Raw genomic sequence first — 22,343 nt, 5'->3', positions numbered from 1 at the left:
ACATCTGATTTTTATATTTCTCTCTCAGAAGAAGTACATTGGAGATCTATTGAATAGGTTTGTCTTGGCTGAGTGCAATCCTTTGACTATTCCAATGGAATATAACTTAAAGCTCACATCCACTGAAGGAAAATAATTTGAGAATGCAACAAAGTATAGACTTCTTGTAGGAAGTCTCAACTACCTGACTACCACCAGACCAAAAATTTCATTTGTTGTTGGAATCCTCTCCAGGTTTATGCAAAAGCCTTGTGAAGGAAATTGGCCTGCTACGAAAAGAGTTCTAAAGTACTTGAAGAGAACTCAAAACTTTGTACTTAAGTATACACAAGTGGGCGACTTCAGCGTGATTGGATACTCTCATCCAGACTTCTATGGAGATAAAGAAATTGGGGTATCTACTTCATGTTATGTTATGAGTCTTGGATCAGGAATTGTCTCCCGGAGGTCATGAAAACAATCAATCCCAAAAAATTCCACAACTAAGGCAGAATATGTGGCAGCAACTGAAGCAACAAAGGAAATTTTGTGGCTCAAGAAAAATCTTGAAGATTTGTAGGAGAAACAAGTGCATTCAACTCCTCTCATGATTGACTACACTTCTGCAATAAAGTTGGCCAAGAACCCAAAGTTCCTTGATCGAACAAAACACATGAATACAAAACACCATATGATTTGACATCATGTTGAGGCCAAGACAATCCATCTACACCATTGTTCCACAAATGAGCATATTGTAGACATATTCACCAAAGTGCTTGGAAGAGAAAAGTTCGAAAGATTTCAGAACGATGCTTGGACTCACCAACATCCTTTCATATTAAGGAGGGTAATGTTGACACCAAATCTTTGGGATTAGGTAAATCCATGTAAAATAGTGTAAATAGAAAATAAGGAGAATTGGAATATGAAGAGACATTTGGAGATGAAGCCCAAGGGTCTCTCCCTCCATGTATGATCCGGGAGGATCCTCAAAATGATCAAAATTGTACAGTCTCAGATGCTTATGAAACTAGTGCCAAGTCTAAGATCTTGTCACGTTAACTCCAATGGTATATTTAGTTTTAAAACCACCTCCGTATGAGGGAGAAAACATGTTCTAAAGTTTTTTCCCAAATAGGAAAAAAAAAGGGCCAGAGTAGGCCAAGTGGCAATGACAGAGAAGGCCAAGTGGGTAGTTCTGGAGACAGGCACGTGGCAGAAGGGTCAACAAATAGGTCAAGCTTCCAAGTTGTGAGTCGAACCCGTGACCATCGGAATCACAATACAAAACTTTACCAACATACCATGCATTGGTTTTATTAAAACATGGGTGCAATATTATATTTGAACAGTTGTATTGTTGACATGTGGGGGAAGGGTTGGTGGAGCCTGCCATATCTGGTGGCCCGCCAAACCCACAGATCATTTAATCGGTGCTCCAAACAGTTAACGGAGTCTCCACCAAACTCAGGGTGGAGCAACCATATGATAACTCTATGCCAAATATAATATCGTGGCGGGTTTTATATTCGTTGTAAAAACCATAAAAAAAATATGATATGCCACGGGTCAAAGTTTTATATCACTATCGAGCATTGGTTGAAACCATATGTTATATATGGTATGGGCGGCATTTTAATAAACTATGTTAATACATTTTGTTGCAATGTATTGCTAAATATTTCAATGTAATACCATATGGTTGTAATGTAACACTATGTTTTGCCAAACCAATCTTGGGAGATCCGTGAATTTGACCCTCGGACCTGCCCGTGGATTATAAAATGGTTTTCCACTATGCCAGAGCCAAGGGAGATAAAAGGAGTGTTTGTCGAACTCGTGTTATTTGTGCCTGTAATATGCCTTTTGAGGCATAACTTGGCCAATATATGGTCTTTTTGAGATCTGTAAGTTGGGTAGGAGAGTTGAGGTCGAGGCCTATATTATGACAATAGCCATTGTTACATGTGTGCACATTCCAGAATGGTGAATTTGATGTAAAGATACTTTATGAGAATTTTTAATACAGTGGACATCCATTGGAAGCAGACCTGGAGATGTAGTCCAGGAGGGACGAACTTTGTCATCAAGTTTTCTGTGTTTGCTTCTTATTCTTTGATGTTCATGCTTAATTTCAAATTTCAAGTTTTATGTTTAAGGCACATAAAAATCCATTTTCCTTATTAATTCACTTAAAAAGCAACCTTATTTAATATTTGGTGAAATTGTGAAAATAGTCAATTCTATTGTTTTCAAAGCATATTTTGGTATCAGAGCAAGGTTGATCATGTATAAGAAGGATATTTTCCAATGTGAATGTTGACTAGATCCAGGTTGCGACGTGGAGAAGGGAAACTTGAGAAGATAAATCCAAAGATTGGAAAGAGGAAAGTCTCTCAAAAGTTGAAGATGGGAGAGCCAAATGAAGGAGAAGCTACTGAAACAAAGGTTGTTGGAGAGGATAAATATCAGCAAATGTTCCTTAATATGAAAAGGATGATTGTGGAACTTTATGAAGACAAGAAGACTAGAGATGTAACTTCATCTTCTAAAGGCACGAAAGATAAAAAGGGCAAGGAAAAAGTTGATGGTAATGAACCTCCTTCTCCTCCATCTTCATCTTCTTCTTCTTTATTCTCTTATCATTCAAGTTTAGATTCAAACTCACAAAAGAAGAAAAATAAATCTCCTTTTTTGAAGCTTGATGTTAAGTTTGAGTTGCCAATATATGATGGTGAAATGAATCCTAAAAAGTTAGATAACTAGATAAAGAAACTTGAGGTGTATTATAGAATTCAAAATGTTGTTGATGAATCTACAAAAATTCAGTTAGCTACACTTAGAATGGGGGGAACAGCTTTGATTTTGTGGGAAATTAAAACTCAATCATATTTGAAGCAAAAAGTTAAAACAATCTTTTTGTGGTCTAAGTTTTTTAAAGCTCTTAGAAAGAAATTCTATCCTATAGGATATATGCAACAAGATGTAATGGATTGGCAGCATTTAAGGCAAGGTAAAGGATAGAGTGTGCAAGAGTTTACACTGGAATTCAGGAAAAATACATTAGCACTTAATGTTACATTAGCAAAGATTGCATTCTTATTTGTGACATACATTGCTTATGTTTAATCCAACTGACTTTGATGAAGTGTGTACAATCCATTCATATTGAATCAGGTGGCAGACCTTTTCAGTCAAACTTTTCAAAGAAACCATTCAAGCATTCAAAGAACAAAGATTCCAAATAAGGCAAGGAAAAGACTAAGTTGAAAGGGAAGAAATTGGCAACAACTGAGAAAGGAGGAGAAAGGCCTACTTGTACTCATTTTCTGAGGGTTGGACATGACAACTCCAAATGTTGGAAGCTTCATCCGGAACTTAAACCAAAGAAGTTCCTTTAGAAGAAGGGTGAAATAAAAGCTAATGTTGTAGCCCAACAAGATTTGGGATTTGACTCTAATAATGAAAAGAATATTACCGCTATCAGTCGAAAAAGTACTCCTTATTAAACTAGCTCTAGTTCTACTTGTTGTGCATCTTCTTCAAAATCTAATAATGTGATTGAAGAAAATAAGGGTTGAATTGTTTCACATAAGAATCATATCCAAGCACACTAAGATAGACACATTATTCGATAGTGGATCACAAGAAAATCTAATTTCTGAGGAACCAGTAAGGAAATTGGGTTTGGAAACTAAAAATCATCAAAAACCATACCCTTTAGGATGGTTGAAATAAAATATTCATATGAAAATCACAAAACAGTGTCAATTAAGGTTTGCAATTACAACTAATTTTGTTGATGAAGTTAAGCTAGATGTGATTCCTTTGGATATATGTGGAGTTGTGTTGGGTAGTCCATATCTTTATGATAGAGATGCCATATTTCATAGAAAGGAGAATACATATCATCTCTTTAAATATGGAATTGAATACATTGTCAGGGCACACATAATCAAGACAAACTTGGATTTAATCAATGTTAGTTAAATGAAAAGGCTAATAAATTCAGGTAAAAAATTTATTCTCGTGATTGTTAAAGAACAACCTAAAGATAAGTATGATGCTTTTCAAGGGTGTGATTCTCAATTTAAGGACAAATTGGTTGAAATAGTAGATTCTTATAAAGAATTGTTTAAAGAACCAAAAATTTTACCTCCAAAATGAGAAATACAACATGAGATTCAATTACAATTTGATGTCCCTCTCCTAAACATTGGCATGTATCGTATGCCAGTCATAGAAAATGAAGAGATTAAGAAACAAATTCAGGAATTGGTTGGTAAAGGCTTCATTTGACCTAGTTCTTCTCCATCTAGATCACTGATCATATTAATCCCAAAGAAATATGAAACTTTGAGAATGTGTCTTGATTTTAGAGCCTTAAATAAAATCACCACTAAGAACAAGTATCCTCTTCCTAGAATCGATGATTTGCTTGATCATTAAAAGAATGTTGTTTACTTTACAAAACTAGATTTAAGGAATGGTTATCATCAGATTCGTATTGCAGAGAATGATATATGGAAAGTTGCATTTAAGACTAGACACGGGCTTTATGAATGGATGGTTATGTCGTTTGGTTTATGAAATGCTCTAGCAACTTTTATGAGAGTGATGAATCATGTTTTTCATCCTTTTCTTGATACGTTTGTCATAGTCTATCTAGATGATATTCTTATTTTCAGTTCAAGTTGGGAAGAACACGTAAAGCATGTTAAACAAGTTTTTGATGTGTTGCAAAGAGAAAAATTGTATCTCAAACTCTCTAAATGTGAATTTGGAAAAACTTCCTTAGTATATCTTGGTTACATAGTTAGAGGTGGTTAGTTAAAAATAGATCCAGCTAAAATTGATGTAATTATTAAGTGGCCAAGACCTCAAAATGTGACGGAAGTTAGAAGTTTCTTGGGTGCAGTTCAATATTGGAGGAAGTTTATTTCTCATTTCTCTTTTATTGCATCACCACTTCATGCTTTAACAAGTTCTAAAGTCTCCTTCCAGTGGGGAGGAAAACAACAAAAATAATTTAATACTTTAAAGCAGAAAATTGTTACAGCTCCAATCTTGGCTTTACCATACCTTCAACAGCCATTTGAAATAGAAATTGATGCTAGTGGGTATGTAATGGGTGCAATGTTATTGCAAAATGGAAAGCATATTTGTTTTCATTCAAAAACATTTTCTAAAGCAGTTGCTAACTATCCAACGTATGATAAAGAATTATATGCATTAGTAGAAAGTGCTAAAAAATTGAAGCATTATTTAATGGGAAAAAAAACAGTGATCCATTCATATCATCAACCACTTTAGTACCTTCAATCACAAACTAAGTTGCAACAATCTCAACATTATATATGGATGGGGTTTTTATAGAAATTACATTTAGTAATCAAATATAAGAAAGGTATCGCCAATAAAGTAGTTGATATGTTATCAAGACCTTCTTTTAATTCTTTAGTTATTCTACAAAATATTTCTTTAGCACATGAAAGTTATATAGAACAATACGTTGCAGATATTGATTTTAAGGATTTTTATGAATCACTAACTCATTGTGCTCAGATGGAAGAAGTGAATTATCATTCTCATGAAAAGATATTCTACCATCTTGGAAAGTTGCGCATACCATAGGGAGAAAGAGTACATGTCATCAGGGAAGCACATTCTTCTCGTGTTTCAGGGAATTTGGGTGTAGGTTCTTCTACTTGTAGATCTCCTTTTGAAACATGTTTTGGGTGCCTACCAAAATCACCAAGGGACTTTATGTTTGGTGAAGAAGCTAAGGAGGATCGACATGGAGATGTTGACAAAGAAATCAACTTCATTCAAAGAATCCAAAATATTCATGAAGAAATACAAGATCAATTGGAGAAAAGTCAGGCCAAGTACAAAATCGCCATGACAAGCATTGGGTGGATCATCACTTCCAGTTTGATGATCAGGGATGGCTATACATCAGCAAAGAAAGGATGAAAGGTGAAGGTAAAAAGTTGAAACCTATAAGGTATGGTCCTTTTAAAATTGTTGAAAATATTGGGCACAATGCATTCTGGTTGAATTTGCCTCCATACATGCACATATATTCAGTTGTAAATGTTGAAAATTTGAAGTTGTATGAACCTCCTATGATCATGGATCCAGAGGAAAATGCTCAAATTCCAATTGTAGATGATTTTGCACCTGAATGTATGACTGAGTTACAGGAAGATACCATCTTGGATAGGAAGGTCCGCACTTCCAGGCATGGAGATGTCAAGTATCTTTGAGTGGGACTCAAAGGCATGAATCCAAGTAAATCAAGGTGGATGGAGATCGGAAGGGTGAGGGAGTTGTACCCTCACCTCATGTCTGCTTAAAACCAAACTTTTGGTGGTCCAAAAGCTTCCAGTGGAGAGGAATGATCCAAGAGGATCCTCAAAATGCTCAAAATTTTATAGTATTTGATGCTCATGAAACCAGCTCCAACTCGAAGAGCTCATAGCGTTGATTCTAATGGTATATTTGGTTTTCAAAATGGCCTCCATATGAGGGCGAAAACACATTCTGAAAATTTTCCCAAACAAGCAAAAAAAAAGGGACAGAGCATGCTAAGTGGCAAACCCATAGAAGGCCAAGTGGGCAACACCAGAGACAGGCACGTGGCATCAGGGTCAATGTTCAAGTCAAATCCGTAGGTCAAACTTCCAAGTTATTGGTCGAACCCGTGACCACCAGAATCACAATACAAAACTTTACCAACCGACCATGCATTGGCTTTATTGAAACATGGACGTAATATTATATTTGAACAATTGTATTGCTGACATGTGGGAGAAGGGTTAGCAGAGTCTGCCATATCCAGCAGCTTGCCAAACCCACATGTCATTTAATCGGTGCTCCAAATAGTTAATAGAGTCTCCACCAAACTCGGCGCGGAGCAACCATATGATAACTATATGCCAAAGATTATATCGTGGCAGGTTTTATATTCGTTGTAAAAACCATACAAAATATATGATATGCCACGAGTCAAAGTTTTATATCAGTGTCAGGCATTGGTTGAAACCATATGTTATATATGGTATGGGCGGAATTTTGATAAACTATGTTAATACATTTTGTTGCAACGTATTGCTAAGTATTTCAGTGTAATACCGTATGGTTGTAATGTAACACTATGTTTTTCCAAACCAATCCTGGGAGGCCTGCAAGTTTGACCCCGGGACCTGCCCTAGATTATACAAGGATTTTCCACTATGCCAGAGCCAAGGGAGATATAAAGAGTGTTTGTCAAACTCATGTTATTTGTGTTTTTAGTCAATTTAGTATGTCCTAAATTGCTACATTAGTTATCAATCCAGGATTCATAAACTGATGAAGTGTGGCGCACTATATGTGCAAGACAACCTCTTTCTTATTTTTTATTGTTTTTAATTTTATTTTGTTTTTGGGGGTTTTATCTTGGTTCGTCTCCTAATGCAAATGGAAATCCTATTCCTAAGTTTTAAGAATACTTTAGAAGGCAAGTATGGATATAGATTTTAAGGCAATTATGTCCTTTATGATGACTTCCAGAACTTAACACTTCAGAGGATCTCAAAACATGCTAGTGATGAAATTAGTACTTGAACAAGAATGTAAATGTGTAGCTATTCGAATCAAACAAATGATAAACTACTAATCATGAAATCTCTATCTCTGCTACTCATCTAAATACATAAATAAAAGTTAAGTTATTGCACTCAAATAAATCAAAAACTACAAACTAATAAAACTAAAACTAATTCACTTCACTTATAGTCTGATAGCTCGCCAAGTAGCTTTTTGGGGTTAAGCCATGGCTCTGGAGATAACGTCAATAACATGAGGAATTGATATATAAATTATCTACTTGCAAATGAAAATAAAATAAAGTCATTTCACTTATAGTCCGATAGCTCGCCAAGTAGCTTTTCCAGGTTAAGCCATGGCTTTGGAGATAACGTCACTAACATGAATAACCTGATATCTAATTGCAGAAATGAAAGTAAAATCAAATAACCTCACTCATAATCTGATAGCTTGCCAAGTAGCTTTTCGGGGTTAAGCCATGGCTCTGGAGATAATGTTAAATGACATGAAGAATTTGATATCTAAACTAATTATCAACAACAAATGAATAAGACTGAAATCAAAGCATAACTGAAATTCAAAGCTAAGAAAAACAAAGTCAGCAGAGAGGCCAATCTCATGTCACTATTTTATTGCAAAAATTGTATGAAAATGCCTAGGCCTAGCCTATCCTAAAACACACTGATCAATGTTAGCACAAAAATACAATGCTTGGAAAATCACGTACAGGAATGAAACATTAACACCATAACTGAAATATGAAATATACACATGTGAACAAACTACGAAATATCTATAATGGAAATAAGACAGCAACATATGAAAACTTTACAAAAATAAAGAAACGAAACCTTAGCCAGCAGGGGCCCTCTGCACAGCGTTGGTTAACATGCTGTTAGTCCAAAATCACGCTCACACAGTCATATAAAATAGAGTCTTGTTATATTGCAAAACAGAGGAAGGATCCTCTCGTTACAACAGTAGGACCAATGTCACGGCACAATATATGAACTAAGAGCAAGATTACATCAAAAAACTAGCTACATGCATTTGCAAATGCGTTATTTATAAGGGAAATTACATAATTGTTTTTCCTATGGAACACCTTCAGCAGAGGACACGTAAAAAGACAGCACCCGTCAGCGTAGCATGTTGGTTGCCATGATCATTCAATTTACCAAAAGGTGGCTGTTGGATTTGCGTCGTGGAGGCAGTCTACAACTATCAAAATGAATCCATGGATCTAGGAATGGTCTCAGACCCTTTACATGTTGAAACAGAGACCTGTTTGTCGTAGAACTCCTCGTTTGACCACTGTTTGACCAAGGCTTTCCTCTACGAATCTGGCTAAACCAATAGGACCTGGTCCATGTCCAGATCATTTCTGACCTACCCACATGCCTTGTTTTGCTTGCTGACACCTGCAACCTAGAGATCAACAAAAACAGCTGCGAAATCTCAAGTCAGTTACGGAAAGTGGCTGCATTCCGCAGCTGATGAGAAAAATCTAAGTCAAATAGAAAACACAAAAACATAGTTAGAAAACCACTTAAATGCACTCTCAGAATCAATATGTAATGATCATTGATAGCTTGTGAGGCACTGGTGAGGGGAAAAAGTCTAGAAAAGTGTGTAGAAGAGATGTAGTTTCAGGGCTCAACATACCCCCACTATGAAGGTGTTGCATGTCCTCAGCAACCAAAACTGTGACCATCCTCCCTTCATTTCATATGTTCTGAGACCTATGCTAATACATCCAGCCTTCTTTTCTTCTTTCTTGGTATCACTGCCATCCTAGGCTTCCTCATTAGGCACCTGAATTTGAGGTTGATGAGAGCTCTGCTCAACCTCCTATTCTTTTTCTTCAATTTCCTATTTTTCTTCTGCCACAGCCCAAGATGCAACATGGTGTTGTCATGAATAATCTTATCCAACCTGCTCTGTTCTTTCAATGTTTCATTTTCTCTTTTGATGTGTCTATTTAGGACTTCCAGTTCAAAAACTTCTTGTTTTAGTGATTGGATTAGAGCTTCCTAGGCTGTATTAGGTTGGGCAGATGAAGTGCCTTGATTTGTGGTAGTCTTCTCCAACGACTCAATAAAATCATACATTTCTTGCTGGGTTGGATCTATCTCAGGTGTAGCCTTTCTTAGGCTGTCCCCAAATTCTGGCTGAGAAGGACTGAACTCAAAATCTGGCTGAGAAGGACTGATCTCAAAATTTGGTTGAGAAATAGGAGTATGGTGTGGGCTATGGCCAGGAGGGATTGCTGGAGGCTATTGCGGTGTTTCCCCTCCTAGATCAATGAAGTGGGGCCCTTTAGTTTGTACTTTCCTTAGTTTTCCTTTAAGTCTGGAGCTCCTCCTTAGATTTTGTGAGCTAGTGTCTCCTTTCTCCACACTCTGTTTTTCTTTCCCTTTTCTCTTTGTTGCAGCTGATTGTTCCTGAAGGTAAACTAGTCTTTCAGAAAGTATTTGGTCCTCTTCTGAGGAAGGTTCTGGGGTTTGATAGACAGCTTCAATATTTCTTTTCCCCTTTAGTTTTCTTTGCTTCCTAACCTCAGTTCTTTGCTTCCTACTTTCAGAGAGCTTCTATTCCTTATTATTTTATTTAGCTATGTTAGTAGGAGTGTCCTGAATGTTCATACTTGTTTTCCTTCTCCTACTTTTCCTTGCTGAGCTACTCTCGGGTGTTTCAGGTGGATCCTGAAAAAAGTTTCTAATCAAAAACTATTCCCAAGTGTCCTTCTTTTCCTTCAACTATTTTTCAATCAAAATTTTTACAAGGCCGTGATGGTAAAGGTGGGGATCTATGTCCTCCAGATTCTTTTGTACAATTATGGGCATCTTTTTCAGGCTATTGAATAGAAAGTAAGGCAAATTGATGGTTTTATTTTCTAGAAAATTCATTAGCAACCGGATGTGGTACATGTACATGGACCCAAACCATCCTTCACATGTAATAAACTTCTAGATTATCAATAATAAACTAGTCCACTTTTCCTCTAGAGCAGAGACAGGGATTCCACGTTTGAAAATGGTTATATCCATACCTGGATTGCGTAGGATAATCCTCCCGGTCCTCTCATCAATTTTTTTGTTTTTGAACCACCGTTCCCCCTCTTGTGGGAGTTTCGTTACTGCTGCGATAGATGCCTCTGTGACTGAAAATTTAAGATCTCCAACCTCAACTTCCATGTCGTTAAAAGACCTTGCAAATGTCTTCATAACTTCTTTATTGTAACCTCTGAATTTCTAGATGAACTGTAGCCACCGTTCCTTCCTTAATATTCTTTTCAATTGTGGATACCCCTCCATGAATTTAGGCCCTTCCGGTTCTTCTCTTAGCAAAATACCCATTCCTTCCTCCTGCCTTAAAATATGTATGTGAGTGATGCACTGTGAGTAATGGATTGACGAAGGTGAAACAGTTGTGTTAGCAGGGAATGGAAAGAGCAAAGAACAGGTAATGAGAATGAGTTCACGGAGATGTAAATAGGCCAGAAATAGCAAACACAACTTCAATGGGACAAAATGGAAATAGAGTGAGCCCGGATTTTGAACTAGAAAGTTGCAGAATAGACGTGAGCATGTTCTCAAAATGACTGTGGATTTGTGTGGCGAGAAAGAGCCGTGATCAAATAGATTACGTCCTCATAATTACCCAGTTCAGTAGGTGGAATGCCAACGTACAAATAAACACGAGTTAAATTCGGAGGCGGATCATGAGGCCATTAAAAATTAATGCAAAGTTCGTGGAGGAATCATGTAAAGGCCATGGAGCAGTTATGAAAGCTATCAATGCTAATCATTACACATAATGGAGCTGGTGGTTTCATAACTATATAGAATGTGCTTTAAAATGCTATTTGAAATGAATTTTGCTTACCTTAGAATCTTACCACTTCCACCCACTGACCTTTGATTGGCTGCTTCCTGTTGGTATTTTAGGTGCTTTATATCTTCAACATATTTTCCTTTGTCATACCTGCATTTGGTTCTCATCATTATTTGGCCAACATCTGACTGTCAGTGCTGAATAATAGAGTGTTAGCTGCAGAATCAACAACCAGCCGCGGAATCAGTTTTTAGCTGTGGAAACTGACACAGTGAACATATGACTGAATGGAGATGGATGGAAATGAATGATGACTGAGTGAATGATATATGAAAACTTGGTCATAAAAGGGATTTTATTGGAGGAATGTGATGATGAAATGAAATGAAGTGAAGCAAAATGAAGTGAAATGACATGAAACTATGAATAAAATGAGGAAAAAAAAATTGGAAAATATAGGGCGTCAGAAGTTTCTGATTTTCGCCCTGTATTTTCTGTATAAGACTGCCAATCAGTGATTGGTATTCAGGCTTATATAAATTTTTATTTTTATTTTTTTTTAAACAGAAAAGAACAAAGACTTGGTTGGTGGAGAAGAAGGATTCTTCTTCACCAGCCTTATTGCAAAATTATCTTGAAAGATTTTGACAAATTCCTCCTTTGAGAGTGGCTTATGATAGATCTTTAATCTGTGGCCATTCACAATAAGAGGAGTTTGATGTTCATCAATGGTTTTGATTCTTACCACTCCATTACTAGAGACTTTGTCAATCTCATATGGCCCAAGCCAATGAGTCTGAAATTTACCTTTGAAATCTTTGAACTTAGAATCAAATAGCAATGCCCAATCTCCTTCTTGAAACTTTTTCTCCTTGATGTATTTGTCATGCCACTTAGCTCTTTGATATTGAACTAGATTAGTTCTTAGGATTGCTTCTTGTCTGATCTCATCTAGCTCATTCAACTGCTCCATTCTATGCTTTTGGGCTTCTGATAGATCCATTCATAATTGAACTGCCATCTTGAAGGTTCTAACTTGGAACTCAATGGGGAGCAGAACTTCTTTCCCATAAACAAGTTCATAGGGAGAATGTCCTATTGTATTCCTCCATGTAGTTCAGTAGGCCCACAAGGCTTCAGGAAGCCTTTCTGCCCAATCTCTTCTGTGTAGATGAACAGTCTTGGTAATGATGCCTTCAATAACTTTGTTTGTAGACTCCACTTGACCATTTGCTTGCGGATGGTAAGGAGTAGATTTTCTGTGGTTGACCTTGTACTCTTCCATCAACTTCTCCACCAGTTTGGGTGTGAATTGACCTCCCTGATCTGTTACAATTTCTCTTGGAACACCAAAACAAGTAAAAATATCCTCATAAAGAAAACTAACAACTGAATCCTTAGTAGCAGAAAATAATGCTTTGGCTTCTACCCATTTAGTGACATAATCAGTACATACCAATATATACTTTCTTTGTTTAGATGGAGGGTGAATAGGTCCAATGAAGTCTAAAGCCCATTTTTCAAAGGGTTCAATGATTACCTGTGGTTGTAATGGCATTTCATTTGAGAGGGTAGGTTTCTCTACTCTTTGGCAGCTGTCACATCTTTTGACATATTGTTTTGCATCTTTGAAGAGGGATGGCCAATAATATCCTAAAGAGAGGATTTTATAGGTTGTCCTTTTGTCAAAAAAGCGTCTGCCGCATGGTTCATCATGACATGCTTTGAGAATATCAGGCATCTCATCTTCCCTAACACATCTTCTGATCACAAGATCTGGACCTGTTTTAAACAATTCGTTAGAAATCCATGAATATTTTGAACTCTGCTGAATAATCTTTCTTCTTTCACTAGGAAATAAATGTGGAGGTAGTTTCCCTGTAACCAAATAGTTAGCTATATCTGCATACCAAGGAGTCTTAGTAGTTATTGCAAATAAATATTCATCAGGAAACTTGTCCTCTACAGGAGAATCTTCTTTAGTATTCTGAATCCTCGACAAGAAATCAGCTACTGTGTTTTGTTTCCCTGGTCTATCTAACACAATAATATTCAATTCCTGTAAAAGTAGGAGCCACCTTGTAACTTTGCCATTAGTAATGGGTTTGTTCATTAGATATCTAATTGCAGAATGATCAGTATGAATAAAATTTTCATAGCCTGTTATATAATGTCTGAACTTATTGATTGCATGAACAACAGCTAAGAACTCTTTTTTAGTCACAGTATAGTTCAACTCAATAGGACTTAAATTTTTACTGGTATAGTAAATGGCATAAGGAACTAAATCTTTCTGTCCCAATACAACCCCTAGAGCTGTATCTGAAGCATTTGTAGAAATATGGAAAGGAAGTTTCCAATTTGGTCCTTTCAAGATAAGCACTTCAGATATTCTTGTTTTCAAAGTTTCAAATGCTGATTGGCAATCAGGACCCATTTGAATTCACAGTATTTTGTAAGCAGTTTGAAGAGTGGAGATGCTATTTTGGTGAAGTTTTCTATAAATCTTCTATAATATCCAATAAATCCCAGAAAACTTCTAACATCTTTTTGACAATTTGGAATAGGTAACTTGGAGATGACTTCAACTTTTTATCTATTAACTTTAATCCCATCCCCTGAAATATGATGTCTTAAAACAATACCTTCAGTAAACATCATAAAACATTTTTCATGGCTTAGTGAAAGGTTTGTTTCTGTACATCTTATAAGGACTTTTTCCAAATTTTCTAATGCCTCTTCAAACGAATCACCATAAACTGTAAAATCATCCATATATACCTCTACACAATCATGGATTAGATCAGAAAAAATTCCTAGTATTGCTCTTTGGAATGTTGCGGATGCATTACATAATCCAAAAGGAAGCACTCGATAAGAAAAAGTTCCCCATGGACAGGTAAATGTGGTTTTATCCTGATCTTCAGGTGCTACCTGAATTTGATTATAACCACTAAAACCATCTAGAAATGAAAAATAATTTTTGCCTGCTAATGTATCTAATACTTGATCGATAAAGGGCAAAGGAAAGTGATCCTTCAAAGTTGCTTTATTCAATTCCCTATAATCAATGCATACCCTCCATTTACCATTATTTTTGGGTACTATAACCAAAGGAGAAACCCATTAGCTATCTGAAATTGGGTAAATGAAATTTACATTGAGTAGTTTTTGGAGCTCTTCCTATCTCCCTAAGATTTGGATTCATCCTTCTCTGAGGTTGTCTGATTGGTCTACTGTTTTCCTCGATATAGATATGATGGATGCAAGTCTTAGGGTCAATACCTTTCATATCAGTATACTCCCATGCAAATGCAGTAGAATGTTTTTGCAAGATTTTGGTTAGCTCTTCCTGTTGTGACTTTTCCAAATTTTTGTTGATATTCAATGTTTTTCCTGGAAAAATTTCAATGGTAGAGCTACCAAACTCTTCCATAGAGTAAAGAGACATTTGTCTTGATGATAGATATTCAATATCAGAATCTAACTGAAATTGTGTGTGGTCATATTTTGAATATGTTTCAAACTTTTCTAATGTGTTCAAAATTTGAATATCTTCACTAATTTCAGAGATGGTAAAGACGAGTTGTATAATATCTTCATCGTCGACCCATTCATTGTCTCCTACTTCTATAATTGCCTTTGCTGGAGGATACAAATTGAATTTATTTGTCGAACTACCATCATAAATATACATATCTCCAGATCTACAACTAATGAAAGCATCAGTTATGGCTAGCCAAGGTCTTCCTAAGATGAGTGGGTGCCCTCCTAAATTACTCTTGGGAGTCAAAACCATCAAATCCACTGGATATTCCCAAGAATCTAAGGAGACTGAAATATCTTCTAGTACACCATCTGGTTTGATTATTGATCTATCCGCAAGTTGTAGTAAGGTGGTGTTGTGGGGAAAAATGCCTATTTAGGATGATCCTATCCACCTAAGGTGTGACAGCGCCTTAGCAACAAACGAATACAGCTATCATGATTTCTTCCTTTATGAAATATGAAAGAGAGGAGATCGGCAGACTTACCGTTATCTTCCGGTTGTCCCTCAAACTAGATCCTCTTCTCTTTGTGTGTCCACAGCTACTTGCCTCCTCGCTTGATCAAGAGAACAGCTACTTGAATCCCATGAGATCGCAAGAGAACAGCTACCTGTGACAAGAGAACAACTACTTGCAACAAGAGAAGAACACAATACAAAGGAAAATATACATATTCATAAATGATTCAGGATTAGAAGTAAATCAAATATACTAATGCAATCATACAAAATACACCAGCATATAGGAAAGAATCAAGATAGCTTTATTGAAAGTAACAGGGTTCAAGAAGAGATACAACCCATAGGGCTCCAACCCAGCATCTCCTTCCCAGCAGAATGGAATTCCCTCTTCAGCTCCTTTCAAAGCATAACACACCCAATATTTTAGCCACAAACCAACAGCAATTCTTTGCAAATACTAAATTCCAGCCTTCCTAGACCTCATGGAGAGAGATCTATATATAGGAGTTTTGGAGAAAGGATGAGTCAGCTTGAGGCTGGTATGAAGCTGACTAGTGTCCTCTCCCACTTCAGTTCTTGAGTCCACTTGGAGGTTCTTGCTTCCACTTGGAGATTTGGAACCTCTTACTCATCACCAGTCGAATTCCCTGATCCAAGTGTCATTTTGGAAGCTTCCTGGGCATTGACACCTTGAGGAATGACTCTGCCACTTGTCCAAATTCGCTCAGCGCAGGTAGCCTTCTTTGCAGTTGACATTCAACGCAGGTAGACAGTGGAGCAGTTGACATTCAGTGCAGATGCTCAGTGGAGCAGTTGACATGATCCAGAATTGCTTTGTTTTTGAGTGTTTTCAGGTGGAGAACTTTTGTTAAGTGCTGTGGTTTGCTGGCCTTGTTCCTCTAGGGGTAGGAACAACATGTTTAGGGACTTTGGATCCCTTGATTATTGACATTTCATGCTCAGTGATGCAAGGCACAAAAATGTCTATAACAGTTTCCCCCTAAAGTATGAGGCCGTTTATCGGGTGAAATGCTTTATCCAGGAGGGTCCGAAGTTCATCCATCTGCTGGGAGGAGACCTGTAATAAAATACAATACAATACATTATGATTCATTCTGCTTTCATGATCTAGCTGAGGCGGGCATTCCCATGCTCAGCTTTATAAATTCATTTTTGTACATAGAACAGACGATCGTCTGATGGTAGACTGATAATTTTAGTGAAATTATCATCCTTTGAGTAGGATGATCATCTGCTGCAATGATGTACATGTCAAATGTCTTTATTTTTCCTGAATATATATCGCAGCCTGGATGGATGAAACTAGATCCGGGGTCTTCAAACTCGTTCGATCTTCACTCTAAGTACAAGTCGATCCATGTGAGAATTGCGCTGAAGTCGAACATGGAAAGACATCGCTTGATTACCGGTCAATAATGTAAGTCGTTAACAAGCACGAGAGGAATCACCGATAATGATAATGACCCTCAAGGTACTGCAGTACAATTCACGTGGTGTGAATAAAGGACTTGGCGTCGAACACCACGCAAAATCTTCTGGTCGAAGGTCATTGATGTATACCTGTCGCCGGAAGTGAGAAACTTGCCATTGAGGCATGCAAGCTTCAAAGTACTGAAGGGGTTGTTCCTAGATCAACTCCTTGGATAATGAGCTGATGTCGACAAGGAGCGATCTGTCAAAGGAGGGCCTTAATGAATCCCACATCAGTGACACGGAACGGTGCTAATGATTTTAATGGAGGTGAAAACAATCTGTGACATATGATTCAGGGTGGTGGTCATGAATGGATGAAGGATAATGTATGGCAGTGGATGGGACCCGGTTGACTCTTTCTGAATGACTTCTCTTGAACATATGGCGACACTGATGCGATGGATTGGTAGCATTACCCAAATATGGATGGTATGGCAAGACCATGGTGATGTGACCGGTGAATGAAACAACCCAACCCGAATTGTGATACGGAGGAAAAGTGTCATGTTCAAGAGCGACCTGCTACCATCAAAGTTTTCTTGATCTTTCCTAATTTTTCCCCAGTCATTGCTGACCAGTACCTCTTTATTTTTGTCAAGCTTGAGGAGGATAACATATGCTTGTTCTATAACCTGCCCTTTGGGCAAGCCCATCGCTATGTTTTAACGAGCTTAGCGATAGGGAAACTCGTTCTCGTCTAAAGACAAGTTTGTCTCTATTTAATCATTTTAACGAGTCTAACGACAAGGATAACTCGGTCCTTTTCATTTTTAGAGAGTCTGAAAAGGTACGTAAAGTTAACTCCAAAATTCCTTTTTCGTCATCTAATCCCTTAAGTCCGAAAAAGTATAAAACAATACAAAAGGGATGAGTTTTCGATATCTTTAACGAGCCGAATAAAACAAGCGCTCGATCTTTTTGTGCAATAATCCCTCAGGTCCAAAAAGATTAAAATCTAGAGGAGGGATAGCACTTCCGGTCGCTTTAACGAGCTGGAAGGCCAAAACTCGACAATCTTTTCATATTTTACGAGTCAGTTGAAAAGAGCTTAAAGAAGACTCGTCTTCTGAGGAACGAATGATGAGCAGGGTTAGCAACTGATTCCAGGTACAGGTTGGAATTTTCCAATCACGGCAGTGTCACAAGGATGGCTAGGTGAAATCACTCTTCGCAGTTGTTCCTCAAAATGGATAAACAATCATATGGAGGTAAACGATCGGCCAAATGAAAAGTGGAGGTGACGGTGCAAACACGACCAAGGCTTTTATGGCTGATAAGGTTACGTACACAATGGTTATTTTACCGGTAATGGGTTCATTTTTTAAAGAGCTTGAATGCGCCAAAACACTGCTCAAGCTTATGTTTATTTTTTAACGAGCATGAATTTCGCGTTAAAACTGCTCGGATCTTGCGTTTATTTTTTAACGAGCATGAACTTTATGCTAAAACTGCTCGTTGATAAGTTTGCATGCCCCCGGCATAATAATGCAAATCGAGGTGCATGCCCCCCAAGCTTCATTGCATTCAACTCGGTGGTTGGAATGAAGGTTTACCTTTGAGATTTGGAAAGGGGGTTGTTTCATTTTTTAATGAGGTTGACACAGTAAAAGAACTATCCTCATGACTCCTTGTTTCATTTTTTAACGAGGTTGACACGAGATTAGAACCGTCCTCAGAGTCCAAATCCATTAGATGTAGAAGGTTTCATACTCCACTGTGGCCACTTCCGCCAGATTACTTGGAGGCGGTAGGGCAAAAGTACCCATTAAAGCGGGGTCTTTTAGGAGACCTACTCCGATATTTTGGAGCGAATGATTGCTTCCATGGATCATTGGAATGCTTCCCGTAACTTGTGAACTGTTGGGGAGAAAAGTTTGTTGGTCGACGATTGTAATTCTTCCTTGGAAGGGAAATGCAATTTTCCTGAAGTAGGTCGACACAACTGCGGCCATGGCATAGATCCACGGTCTTCCTAGTAGGATGTTGTAATCAAGATTCCCATCAATGACTTCAACATCTATTTCTACTGTTTTCCCTCCTAGCTCAACTTTCAAGTTACTTAGGATACCATATGGGGTATATGTCCTTCCGTTGAATGCTTTTAACGTCGTCGAAGATCGCGACAAGGTTGGAGATCCTAAAGTTTTCCAGCAACTCATCGACATAATACATGTAGATTCCCCCTCATCAATAATTGTTCAATGAACAGTTTTGTTGAGGGCTTTCACTTGAATAAGGAAGGCTAGTTGGGCTGGTAACTGAGGATCATATCCTTTATGATTAAAGGCCACAAGATTGGAATCCATTGGGTCAATTTCACCTATTGCTGATAATAAAGTTTTCTCTTGGGAGAGGCAATTTTGCGGTACCTCAAGCGTTGACATAGCGGACGGCGATTGGGCCAGGTCTTCTATTATATTATAATTCTGTGCTATTTTTGCACGAGGATTAAATGTCGACTTGTATACTACTCCCTTTGGCGACTTTATCATTTGTTCAGGAATGGTGGGTGGCACAACTTTGGTCAAAGTTGTTGTCGAACTACTAGGTTTTTCATTAGCCTTGTTGTTCGACAGCTTTGGATTCCTATAATCTTTATTCCTCGTCAAAGCATCATTTTGCTGCTTTGATACAAACAACATAAGCACTTGGGATCGAGAAGCATTTTGATTAGCAACCAGTTCGGTTCTCGGGCTTGGAAACGGATCAGTCAACACAGCTGAGGTTTTCGAACTCTTAAAGAATCTTTTAAGCTCAGCTTTGTATGGACAATCTGCTGTCCAATGATCCTCATCGCATATATGACACCCCGTAGGGGGTTTCCTTTTTCTCCCTTTCTTTTTCTTCTTGCCCCCTGGTTGCTTCAGTCGTTTGCCCTTGTCGTCCGACACGGCACTTACTTCCGAGGCAAGAAGTTCCTCATTTGCATTTTTACTGGAAATCATACAGGCCTTTTTAGATATAGCCTTTGTCGATTTCATGTCTGTTGCGCCAATCACGCCATCGCCAGCATGAGAGTCACTATTTGATTTAGGAGGAGGAGGAATTGAAAATTCCGGTCTAGGGGCGTCAGGTATTTTATCATAGAGCGTGCCGGACTGAGTATATACTAAGTCTAGATATTGTGCACGAGCAATAACTTGCTCCTCCGTTACGACTCCCCCCTTGGCCACATCTTCCGTTATGGCAGGAAGTAACGACTTTATAAACCATTTAGCTAACAGCTGATCTGGAACGTAAGTCTTTACCATCCTGCGACGACGACGCCACTCATGTATATGATCAGATATATCTGTGGCCGTCGTCTGCTTGAAGTTGGTTAAGATTTTCGTTCCAGTTTCATACCTTATCGGTAATTGAAAATGGGTTAAGAAAGTCGTGGCTAGGGAACTGAAATTGTCAAAAGAGGCTCTAGGTAATTCAATATACCATTTAGCCGCTGGACCCGTCAATGTCCTCTAAAAAAGGCGAAGCCTTATCGAATCATCATTCAGGGTGTTCGACGAACACCACAGATGAAAAGTCATGACGTGATTCGATGGGTCTTCACCTGGATTTCCATTGAATTTAGGAATGTCTGATGGAAGTTTATGCGGAATTGCTGGCCACCAAGGGGCATAAGCAATTGGATCATTCGTCAGCCGGTTTAGATCTGGTAATTCTAGAGTTGCTACAAAGGGCAACTGTTGATTCAGGTTAGGCGGAGCATACCCAGGATAAGATGGAATCGCCTGAGCAGTGGGTCTTTGCATACCATCATAATGTATTTGATGCTGGCAACTTTGACAAGTTTGATGGGCATAACCGTTATTATACGGTTGCCCATTACTTATAAAGACTTGTTGCTCGGGTCCTTGATATGATTGCTGGAATTGCGGTTGTTGAGTTTGAACCAGCTCCGGTTGTTGGACCATTTGCTGTCGTCCAATACTGGATGATTGACCAAGATGAGGAGTCATAGTACTTGTTTGAGCCTGAGTCACTCCAGATAAGGAGGCACTAACCGGAGGTTGTGATTGAGTTGTCGAGACAAGAGGCTGTTGTATGGCAACCTGAGAAACTTGGGGTTGACATACAACAGGTAGCGCTTGTACTTGCGACGTAATCAACATACCAAGTATAGTGGCAACATTCGACACAGGGTGGACTGGTTGCATTGAATATGCAACCCTTGGTTGCTGAGGCAGTATTGGTACCCATCCGCTGGATGTAATTCCAGTTTGACCTGAACTTTGTTGTAAACTCCCATATGGTTGTTCTCCGAGGGGGAACAATGAAAAAGCATACTGCCCTCCATATGGTGGCAATCCAGTGCTTAAAGGGTAGATTGGCCTTTGAAGACACATTGGATCAAGTGGTTGAGTTTCAACATAAGAAATACCAGATGATAATCCGGATGAAGAAATAGGAACTAACCATGTCGTCGAAACAGTCTCTGATTGGACTCCATCTTGTTGTTGAAAATTTGTCGGGACAGATGGTATACCAGCGAACATCGTTGGAGTAGCAGCAGGAGGCTCTGCCGCTGCTATGTCGGATGACACAGTCCTGGATGTCGACGGTTTTTCAGACATATTTAGTCTATCCAAAAGATTTCCTAGCGATTCTACAAGAACTTTGTGATGAAGGTAGACTAACTTCGAAGATCAACGCAGGAATAAAGGGTGATTGTTCCGTTTAAAATAAATTGTTAACGACGCTTTTAGACACAACTTGCTTTTTCAGTTTTAAAGAGTCGAGAAAAAGCTAAAGATGACTCTAGTCTCCTTCGATGTTTTAACGAGCCCGAAGTGACAAATGCTCGGATGGACTTTTTCTATTATAGAGTCTGAAAAAGGCCAAAAGAAACTGCTCTGGAGATCTAGGCAGAGGGTGTGCCAAACTTTTCGCAAAACCACAGAATACGTTTTACGGTACAGGTGGTCGATCTTCGTGAATGCTGTGTTCACTGCATTGCGATCAGTAGGGCGGCCGACATGGCTTCCTAAGGATAAAAGATATATGCCTATAGGGGTCTCCCAATATATACGCAACGGTACGTGGGAGCACAATCCGTATTAGCGCCACCGACTCTCAGGAGGAATCACCCACCTTCTTCGAGATCGACAGTCACTATGTTTAACGACGCCGGAACACGTCTCTAGCCTAGACCTCTATGTTGTGCGTTATGTTACAAAGCGTTGTTAGGTTCATTCAGTTTATTTTAGGTTGATCTTTTTAAAGTTTGCCTTTCAAGGTTCACCACGAGATGTATGATACAAATTCCTAAATGCAGTCTAAGATGATAAGCAAGCTTTTCAATCTTTCAACTTTGAAATCCTAGCTACTAAGGGAAAAGAGAGCGACTATCTTTTCTGAAAGAGCAATCAGCACACTCTAATGCACTTTCCCTAAATCCAACATGCAAACTTATCAAATGCAAAGTGCA

Source organism: Pinus tabuliformis, chromosome 5_1 (genome assembly GCF_031772625.1).
Source record: "Pinus tabuliformis cultivar Carrire ecotype Pingquan chromosome 5_1, CPIR1, whole genome shotgun sequence".
Lineage (NCBI taxonomy): Eukaryota > Viridiplantae > Streptophyta > Pinopsida > Pinales > Pinaceae > Pinus > Pinus tabuliformis.
The sequence above is the reverse complement of the archived record's forward strand: the minus strand, read 5'-3'. Positions refer to the sequence as shown.